Source organism: Linepithema humile, chromosome 1 (assembly GCF_040581485.1).
Source record: "Linepithema humile isolate Giens D197 chromosome 1, Lhum_UNIL_v1.0, whole genome shotgun sequence".
In the NCBI taxonomy this organism is placed as follows: Eukaryota; Metazoa; Arthropoda; class Insecta; order Hymenoptera; family Formicidae; genus Linepithema; species Linepithema humile.
Window position 1 is genome coordinate 37,032,325 of NC_090128.1, and position 10,625 is coordinate 37,042,949.

A 10,625-nucleotide genomic window follows, 5' to 3' on the forward strand; every position below is an offset into this window, starting at 1 on the left:
ATAGTTAATTATCTATACGACAGCTTTATGTACAAGAGTTTTATAGAAGAGTTTTATAGAAATAGTACAACTGTTTTCATAGTTCTTTAATACCACTTGGTGCATATTCCTGATATCATATTTTTTTGTAGAAAGTATATATAATAGCTTTTTTGAAAATTTTAATAAATACAAGTTTTTTTTTAAAGTTTTTAATATATATGACAGGTTTTTTTGAAAGGTTTAATATATACAATTTTTTTGAAAGATAAAACAATACGGTTTTGTTTTAGTTGTAAGAGCGTGTACTTGGCGCCTTTTTTACCTTTTTTTAAAAAAGGTAATTTTTTGATAGATAAAATTGACTGGAAATTATAAATATTGTTGGAACTAATTTAAAATACATAGAACAGAAATATTAAACTTTGAGATATTTAATTTTATTTATTTTGGACAAATCATATACTAAAGTCTCGAATGATGTGCTTTTTTGACAGAATGTATTGTAAAATTAATTTATACAATTATACCAATCATCACTATGCCTTATAAGACCATTGTTTAGAAACTTTAGTGTGTGATTTGTCTAAAATAAATAGAATTAAATATCAAAGCTTAATATTTCTGTTCTATGTATCCTAAATTATTTCCAACAATATTTATAATTCCTGGTCAATTTTAATTTTGTGTATTACAAGATTTCTTGTCGAGTTCATGTTTATAATTTTTGTTTCCTATTTTCTATGTATATAAAATTGACTGGAAATTATAAATATTGGAACTAATTTAGGATAATTACGAAAAGTGACTTATGCTATATTTTTTTATATATAAAATTGACTAGAAATTATAAATATTGTTGGAACTAATTTAAAATACGTAGAATTAAAATATTAAACTTTGAGATATTTAATTTTATTTATTTTAGACAAATCACACACTAAAGCTTTTTGACAGAATGTATGGTAAAATTAAAACACAACATTTATAACCTATATACATATACACTTATTTTACTTAATACATGTATAACGAATTTGATCACTCGCACTACACTGCACTACACTACTCTGGTGAACACGAATAAGAAACTGGTGAACATTAAGCAGCCTTGAGTGTGCACCAGTGCAATGTAGCGCGAGTGGCCGAATTCAATATTATTTTTTTGACACATCTTGGCTACGTTCGGAAACCTCACACTCTGTGTAGTGTGGTGATTTTCAGTGGAGAAGTAGTGGGGATATCGTGTGCCTTCGGGTGTAGAGTGTTTCCGAACAGTTGGTTGTGCGTTGATGGATATTTTGATTTCGATCGTGTCATCCGGACAATCTATAGTGACATTAAAATCTAATTGTCTTCGCGTTTCGATCTCCTTGTCCCACGATCAATCTTTTTAATTTCAATTTAGGAATCTCAGGAATTTTTTGGCGCACGCACTTCTAAGTATTATATAACCTTTTTAAAAAAAGGTAAAAAAATGGCGCCAAGTACACGTCCTTTCAATAAAACCTGTCCTATATTAAAAAACCTATAAAAAAAATGTCGAATATGTTAAAAACCTTTCCAAAAAAATGTCGTATATATTAGTAAAAACCTTTCAAAAAAACTGTCTTATATATTAACTCTTTCAAAAAAACCTATCCTACATTAAAAAAATCTTTCAAAAAAAAGATGTTATAAATATTTAAACTTTTCAAAAAAAGCTAACTACAAATATGAAACATTTTACAAAAAAATGTGATATCAGAAAATGACGCCAAGTAGGACTAAAGAACTATGGAAAAAGTTGTAAACTATTTTTATAAAGACTCTTGTATATAAAGCTGTCATATATATTAATGTTAAATAACTAAATATTTAATTTACTTCTTTGATTGGAGTGTAGATTTTATCCTAAATAGTTTAAATCAATTGGAGAAGCAGATTTAGTTTTCTGATTAATATTAGATAACTTTTGTTTAGTACGCGTACTAAATATTTAATCTACTTTTTTGATTGGTGTACATTTTACCCTAAACAGTTTAAACCAATCGGAGAAGCAGATTTAGTTCTGGTTAACGTTAGATAGCTTAAACCAATCGGAGAAGCAGATTTAGTTCTGGTTAACATTAAATAGTTTAAATCAATCGGAGATTATAAAAATAAATAAGTTAATACGTAAAAAACAAAAAAATAAAAATATTAGAAAATAAAAATATTTAATTAAGAAATGAAAAAAATATATTAAAAAAATTAAAATAAAAAGATTTTTTTCAAAATGAAAAAAAAAACTTGGCGCTGCTACATTGAACTAGATTGTTAACTTACATGATGTCAACTTATTATTACATGATGTCAGTATACTGAATTACGTTGCTAACTTACATGATTAACTTATTTATCAATTACATGTGTCAATTACATGATGTCAATTTATTACATTATTATTCCTTTTTATTCCTTTATAATATTTTGAGGTTGTAGCAGCGCCAAGTTTTTTTTTTGCATTTTGAAAAAAATCTTTTTATTTTAATTTTTTTAATATATTTTTTTCATTTCTTAATTAAATATTTTTATTTTCTAATATTTTTATTTTTTTGTTTTTTACGTATTAACTTATTTATTTTTATAATCTCCGATTGATTCAAACTATTTAATGTTAACTAGAACTAAATCTGCTTCTCCGATTGGTTTAAGCTATCTAACGTTAACCAGAACTAAATCTGCTTCTCCGATTGGTTTAAACTGTTTAGGGTAAAATGTACACCAATCAAAGAAGTAGATTAAATATTTGGTACGCGTACTAAACAAAAGTTATCTAATATTAATCAGAAAACTAAATCTGCTTCTCCGATTGATTTAAACTATTTAGGATAAAATCTACACTCCAATCAAAGAAGTAAATTAAATATTTAGTTATTTAACATTAATATATATGACAGCTTTATATACAAGAGTTTTTATAAAAATAGTTTACAACTTTTTCCATAGTTCTTTAGTCCTACTTGGCGTCATTTTCTAATATCACATTTTTTTGTAAAAAGTTTCATATTTTGTATTTTTCATATTTGTAGTTAGCTTTTTTTGAAAAGTTTAAATATTTATAACATCTTTTTTTTGAAAGATTTTTTTAATGTAGGATAGGTTTTTTTGAAAGGGTTAATATATAAGACAGTTTTTTTGAAAGGTTTTTACTAATATATACGACATTTTTTTGGAAAGGTTTTTAACATATTCGACATTTTTTTTATAGGTTTTTTAATATAGGACAGGTTTTTTTGAAAGGACGTGTACTTGGCGCCATTTTTTTACCTTTTTTTAAAAAGGTAATTTTTCTTAGATATCACTTGTTTTTATTAAAATAATCAGCTTTTTTTGAAAAATTTATTTTAATATAGGACAGGTTTTTTTTTTAAAGGACGTGTACTTGGCGCCATTTTTTTACCTTTTTTTAAAAAGGTAATTTTTTCTAGATATCACTTGTTTTTTTAAAAATAATCAGCTTTCTTTGAAAAGTTTATCTAATACAATATTAATTAGATTTTGCTGCAAAGAGCCCACCACCACCCCCGTCGTATTTTCAGTATGCAAGATACGACGGTCCTCTTTGATTGATTATGTTATAAAAATAAATACAAAATTATATAGAAGTTATATCGTTTTAAGGCCATTGCGTTTTTCTAATTTAATCATTAATTTCAATTCAACAAGAAATATCAACAATTACTTATCAATCTTCTGTAAGAAAATAATACAGATATCTTTAGCGCCTCTAGGCCATTGTCTATTTCTAATTTGCGCATCGTTAGCTTCAATCCAAGTGTTAGATATTGCTTCTCTACATATACTTGTGTAGTGACCTTTTTCGATACATGATCCATGATGGAATATAGCACTCATTACTTTGTAGAATTGTCCAACAATGTTTATTTTAGTTGTTGGGACAGCACGCAAAGTAAATTTATCTGTTTTTGATTGTATACCGTCTTGAACTGATATTAAATGAATGACCATTATATCTCCGATTAATGTAAATTCACTTTTACATAATATGTCATTTCCTGTGCAATTTTTGCATGATTCGTTCTGTAATTGATAATGAGAAAACGTTGCATTAAATAATTCATTAAGATCTAAACTTTTTTTCTTTCATTTATTTACAGGAATTGAAAGAAGGATATTATTTTTAACAATAGTCGTTGTATTATTACAACTTTTGCATCGTTTAACAGAAGTGACTTGATGCTCGATTAAACTTTTTATATAATCATATTTTGTACAAAGAGCTGTAAGAAATTCACATGCATCCCGTTTAACGCTTTTTGAAAAAAAATCTCCTAAACATTGCCGTATTACGTATGTATTTAAATTAGGCAATTTGTTTTCATATTGATGCATTAATGTACCTAAGACATTTGATTTATCATAATCAAATATTTGTTTTCTAATAGCATTTAAATCAATCTCTGGTCGCTCTTTTGAAACCATTATCCCGTTGTTGCTAGCAGAATATGGTATTGCTTCTGTAAACAAAATTGTAATTTATCACAGAAAAGCAAATTATAATTTGAATAAATAGATAATAAATACTTTGTATTTTTCTAAACTTATTTGAAATTACATTACATACCACAAGTTACAAGTGTCGTTGTCATTAACAGATATTTTCTCTCAATTCTCTCTTTGGATCCTACGGAAATCATACGTTTTTAATAAATAACAGTTAAAAATAAACAATTGTATTATAGCTTTGAATTTATAGAAAATGTATGATCTCCGTAGGATCCAAAGTTTACTGATTAAAGTTTAACGCAATCAAAATATCAAAACGATGTTGCGAAGAAGCGAAATCACAAACACAATTCACTCATAACCTTTCACTTATAACATCAAGATTTATTTTCATATTATTACTTATTCTAGTATATATATTTTCATCATACATATATACATACTTGATTAAATATAATAAAATAATAGCGCGAGGCGAGACATCGTGTGTCTTGTTGACATTGAATTGAATACACCGCCACTATATCTATCACCGCCACCAGCGCACCTAACGCCAAAAATTCCAAACTGTACGCTTCAGCCGTACATCCGTCGACGACGACTGACATGAAAATAGATGAAAATTTAGACTTTTCAACTTTAAAAATTAATATCTTTTTATGTACACCACACACAGCAAAAACAAGCACACTTTAATAACATAATTCGGGTACGCGCTATCGATTGAGCCTACTTTGAAATCAATCGGCCCAGTCATTATTGAGATCCGATAATCTCGGCTCGTCTTAACTTTCGGTCTCGCGTAAAGATACACGGTCGGTCTCGCGTCATGTCGCTTTGCGTTTTATGCGCTACGCGTGAACTTGGCGCGAGACACTATCGTGTCTCTTGATTACAAAATATGTACTCATATCAGTCGCTACATTATACGACAAATGCAAATTTATAAATGTATGTAGGTTCATATATCGCGATTTGTATATAATTTTCAAAGCTAAGCAGTTTTATTTTTCCTAGTGAATATCTTTGCCATTCTAAGGTTACGTTCGAAAATGTTACTCTTGAATCACACTGACTCCCCTTGCTTTTTCGGCGAGTGGTTTCGTGGCACACTGGTGGTACTCGTTCAACGTTTTCGAACGATTCACCCGAATGCACATTAAGTACCACTAACGTGTTTCCGAACGGTTATTGTGTGTTGGTGTGCACACAGTGTGTGTTTCCGAACGCAACCCTTCTATAAGGTTATTTGGTATATGTGCGGCTATTTCCTATAGCGCCATCAACACAAACCTAACTACTAACATCACTATAGCCATCTAGTGTGAAAAATGAGAACTGTACATCCTAGAAAATTGATAATATTTTTGACATTTCGACTTTGAACTTTTATATATTTATTTATAGAGCACGTAGAGCAAAAATAAGCATAGTTTTATTATATATTTTGGGTATGCGCTATCGATTGAGACTATTATCAATTCGATCGGCTCAGGCATTATTGAGTTCCGATAATCTCGGCTCTCTGGGCTCTTTGGGCTCGCGTAAAGATACCTTAGAACATATATACTGGAAGGGGCATAGCTGACTTGCCATTGTCCTCAACATCTATCTATCCTTGTCTGTACATTTTATTGCAATACGCATGCGTCGATTATGTTGATGTGTGTGATGACAAATTAGATAAGCTTATCTATGACAAGCCTTCCAATATAATCAAGTCTAAAGAAATAATCATAAAAAAGTATACAAAACTAATACTATTTAAACATCAATGAAGTTTTTAAATATTTTTTTAATTATTTATTATAATAATTTTTATTGTACTAGTTACTATATATACAAGATATAATTAAAATAAGATAACAAACTTTAGAGAAGCGAGAATATTACATAATAATAAATATTACTTTTTTATTTTTCATTAATAATATATATTTTATATCAGTAACAGTGGGTTTGACGGACATATGTTGATGTCAAATTTTTTTTCATGTTAGGTCTCGCTCCTCAAAGTTTATTATCTTATTTTAGTTCATCCTGTACATCCTGTATATAATTATTGTTCATTACAGTATTTGGTTTTGGTTATGTGCATCATTATTTTTATTTTATTTTGCAAGACTATTATTACATATTACTACATATTATTATATATAATTTATAATATATTGCAATTATATTATAATATAACTTAAAGAATAAATTGTTATAATCAAATTTTTAAATGCCTTCCACCTATTTTAAATCTTTCTACTTTTAACTTAAGCGGTTATTCATTCGCGCAAGCGCATTGACCGATTTTGTACAGACAAGAATAGATAGATGAAGGGGACATTTTTGTTATGTATATTTAGATAGGCTATGCCCCTTCCAGTATACAGGGTGTCAATTAAGTCCCGGGACGGCTGAATATTTTCTCATGTAAGGTATTTTTGAAAAAGGTCAAGGTCATTTCTGAAGTAATTTTCAACGAGGAATTCAACGGTGACCTTCAATTTGACCTTGAGCTTGACCTTCAAGGTCATTTCAAGGTTAGGTTAGGTTTTTTAAATAGAAACCCCTATTTTTGATTCCAAAATCTAATAACTGGTGTCAAGAGCTTTTCAAAACACTATAATGAAATTATTTTTCATTAAGTACTTTTCGAGTTATGAGGCTTGTAAATTACAGTATTTTGACATAAAATACAAAATATCTTGTAAAACATTCAATTTTTGGGAATCTTACCTTAATACTTTTATGCATAAAATAATAAGATGAATCAATTGGTATAATGAAAACACATAGTTGCTTTCAAGAAAAAGTATGCAGTTGCATGTTGCAAACTACATATTTTTTCTTGAAAGCAACTATTTGTTTTCTTTATACCAATTGATTTGTCTCATTATTTTATGCATAAAAGTATTAAGGTAAGATTCCCAAAAATTGAATGTTTTACAAGATATTTTGTATTTTATGTCAAAATACTGTAATTTACAAGCCTTATAACTCGAAAAGTACTTAATGAAAAATAATTTTATTATAGTGTTTTGAAAAGCTCTTGACACCAGCTATTAGATTTTGGAATCAAAAATAGGGGTTTCTATTTAAAAAACTTAACCTAACCTTAAAATGACCTTGAAGGTCAAGCTCAAGGTCAAATTAAAGGTCACCGTTGAATTCCTCGTTGAAAATTACTTCAGAAATGATTTTGACCTTTTTCAAAAATACCTTACATGAGAAAATATTCAGCCGTCCCGAGACTTAATTGACACCCTGTATATGTTTTAAGAAAGATACACGTTCGGTCTTGCGCTGCGCGTGAACTTGGCGCGAAACAGTACCGTGTCTCTTGATTATTATATATTTTGGGTATGCGCTATCAATTGAGACTATTATCAATTCGATCGGCCCAGGCATTATTGAGTTCCGATAATCTCGGCTCTCTGGGCTCTTTGGGCTCGCGTAAAGATACACGTTCGGTCTTGCGCTGCGCGTGAACTTGGCGCGAAACAGTACCGTGTCTCTTGATTATTATATATTTTGGGTATGCGCTATCAATTGAGACTATTATCAATTCGATCGGCCCAGGCATTATTGAGTTCCGATAATCTCGGCTCTCTGGGCTCTTTGGGCTCGCGTAAAGATACACGTTCGGTCTTGCGCTGCGCGTGAACTTGGCGCGAGACAGTACCGTGTCTCTTGATATCTTAGTGACTTATAATAGATCGCTTGGTCAACATTGTAATTTAAACTTTAAACATTATAATATATCAGACAATGTTGAAGAACCAGCGATGTTAAGATTTTCTGCAGCGTGTAACATAAATACAGTGTGTCCCAAAAATTTTGACACAGCGGCCGTATGCCGGTAGAGCAGACCAAACTGAACCGAAAAGTCCTCTACCATTTTACAATTTTCACAAGGGTTAAAGAGATATTAATTATTAAAGATTACGGAATGCGAACGCACGGCTGAGATACGACCGCCTACAGACTACGGTCGCTCGTCGCTTACCGCACGCCGCGCGCCTAGCGATCGTAGTCTGTAGGCGGTCGTATCTCACAAGGAAAGGGACCCAAGTGTCCCCCTCCGATTTTGACAAGCTTTAAATATGTTGTAAAGTAGTTCAAAATAAGAGACACGTATTTTTTTTTATGTGCTTTCTCGCACGTTTAGGGTTGAAACAACCCCTACAAGCTAAAACGGTTTTTTTGGTTTTGACTGAATATCGTCAAAACTGTAAGAGGTATCAAAAAATGTTTCGAATAAAAGTTGCATGGTCTTTTATGAGCTGTATAATCGCGTAAGTCGATTTTTAAAAAAATTTATATTTTTTAATTTACTCTTACCCCTTCTTATTATTTTTTCAAATTTCAAAATTTTTGTAATGACAAAAGTTGTAGCATTTTTTACGCTGAATTCAACCATATATGATTTTATTATGTTCCGAAATCGCATCTTTTAAAAATGAGTCATCAGTATCACATTATATGCGTCGCGCTGCATGACGCATTGTTTATACCGCACTTGTGTTGTGCATAGTCGCAAAATAAATATAAAAATGACATGTTATTACATATTTGAAAAAGAACAGTTAACTAAAATTGTTGCTAAAGCATCCCTTCCACATTACACTCTTATAGATAATCGCTGCATTTCGTGCGCAGCGCGTTGTCATATACAAGTTTGCTATCAGTGCATATTACACTTTGAAGTTTTGCTTGTAGTGACCACGGGAAAGTAATTTATGAAACGAAAACAGTGAATGAATCAATTTATTCAACATATATCCACTCTGACTCCTACCCTCTTGGCCTCTAAGTATAATTATAATATATATAAATAAGTTTATATATATATATATATAAAAGGTTATTTATTGTATATATTATAATTATACTTATGATATACATTTTATATACCTTATAGTTTAAAAGTATCATAATAATTTAGTGGAATGTAATAGTATGTAGAATCGCAGTATATTAAAATTATTGAAAAACAGTAAACTGTACAAAATTTTATATTTTATTTCATTGTCAGTCAAGTCGGGCCAAGAAGGTAGAGTCAGGATAGATATATGTTGAATAGATTAATTCATTCACTGTTTTCGTTTCATAAATTATTTTCCCGTGGTCACTACAAGCAAAACTTTAAAGTGTAATATGCGCTGATAGCTAACTTGCATATGACAATGCGCTGCGCACGAAATGCAGCGATTATCTATAAGAGTGTAATGTGGAAGGGATGCTTTAGCAACAATTTTAGTTAACTGTTCTTTTTCAAATATGTAATAACATGTCATTTTTATATTTATTTTGCGACTATGCACAACACAAGTGCGGTATAAACAATGCGTCATGCAGCGCGACGCATATAATGTGATACTGATGACTTATTTTTAAAAGATGCGATTTCGGAACATAATAAAATCATATATGGTTGAATTTAGCGTAAAAAATGCTACAACTTTTGTCATTACAAAAATTTTGAAATTCGAAAAAATAATAAAAAGGGGTGAGGGTAAATTAAAAAATATAAATTTTTTTAAAAATTGACTTACGCGGTTATAAAGCTCATAAAAGACCATGCAACTTTTATTCGAAACATTTTTTGATACCTCTTACAGTTTTGACGATATTCAGTCAAAATCAAAAAAACCGTTTTAGCTTGTAGAGGTTGTTTCAACCCTAAACGTGCGAGAAAGCACATAAAAAAAATACGTGTCTCTTATTTTGAACTACTTTACAACATATTTAAAACTCGTCAAAATCGGAGGGGGACACTTGGGTCCCTTTCCTTGTCAGCCGTGCGTTCGCATTCCGTAATCTTTAATAATTAATATCTCTTTAACTCTTGTGAAAATTGTAAAATGGTAAAGGACTTTTCGGTTCAGTTTGGTCTGCTCTACCGGCATACGGCCGCTGTGTCAAAATTTTTGGGACACCCTGTATACTTGTCATTTTTTTCGGATACTATGTATTTTACTATTTTTATAAAGATTGTCCGACATCATGAGAGACAAATGCTTAACACGAATCTGCGTGTCTAATTAGTTTTACATCTTAAAATTAGTTTTTTTAGAATGTATGAGTTAGTATTTTTTATAAGTAGAATATTTTTTAGTTAGTATTTTTATAAGTAAAATATTTTTTAATTAATATTGTAT

The 10,625-nt window shown here is 29.9% G+C and overlaps 1 long non-coding RNA gene across 2 annotated transcripts; it reads right to left on the reverse strand.

The window, feature by feature from the left end:
* Nucleotides 1-3,809: 3,809 nt before the first annotated feature.
* On the reverse strand, nucleotides 3,810-10,619 carry LOC136997433 (uncharacterized). Of its 2 annotated transcripts, XR_010888180.1 has the most exons (3): nucleotides 4,589-10,619; nucleotides 4,365-4,481; nucleotides 3,810-4,044 (listed from the first exon to the last, which is right to left on the reverse strand). It is a non-coding gene; the product is annotated as an uncharacterized lncRNA (long non-coding RNA). The 2 variants fall into 2 exon arrangements; XR_010888179.1 differs by lacking the exon at nucleotides 3,810-4,044 and having other exon boundaries at nucleotides 4,093-4,481.
* Between the last annotated feature and the right edge of the window lie 6 nt (nucleotides 10,620-10,625).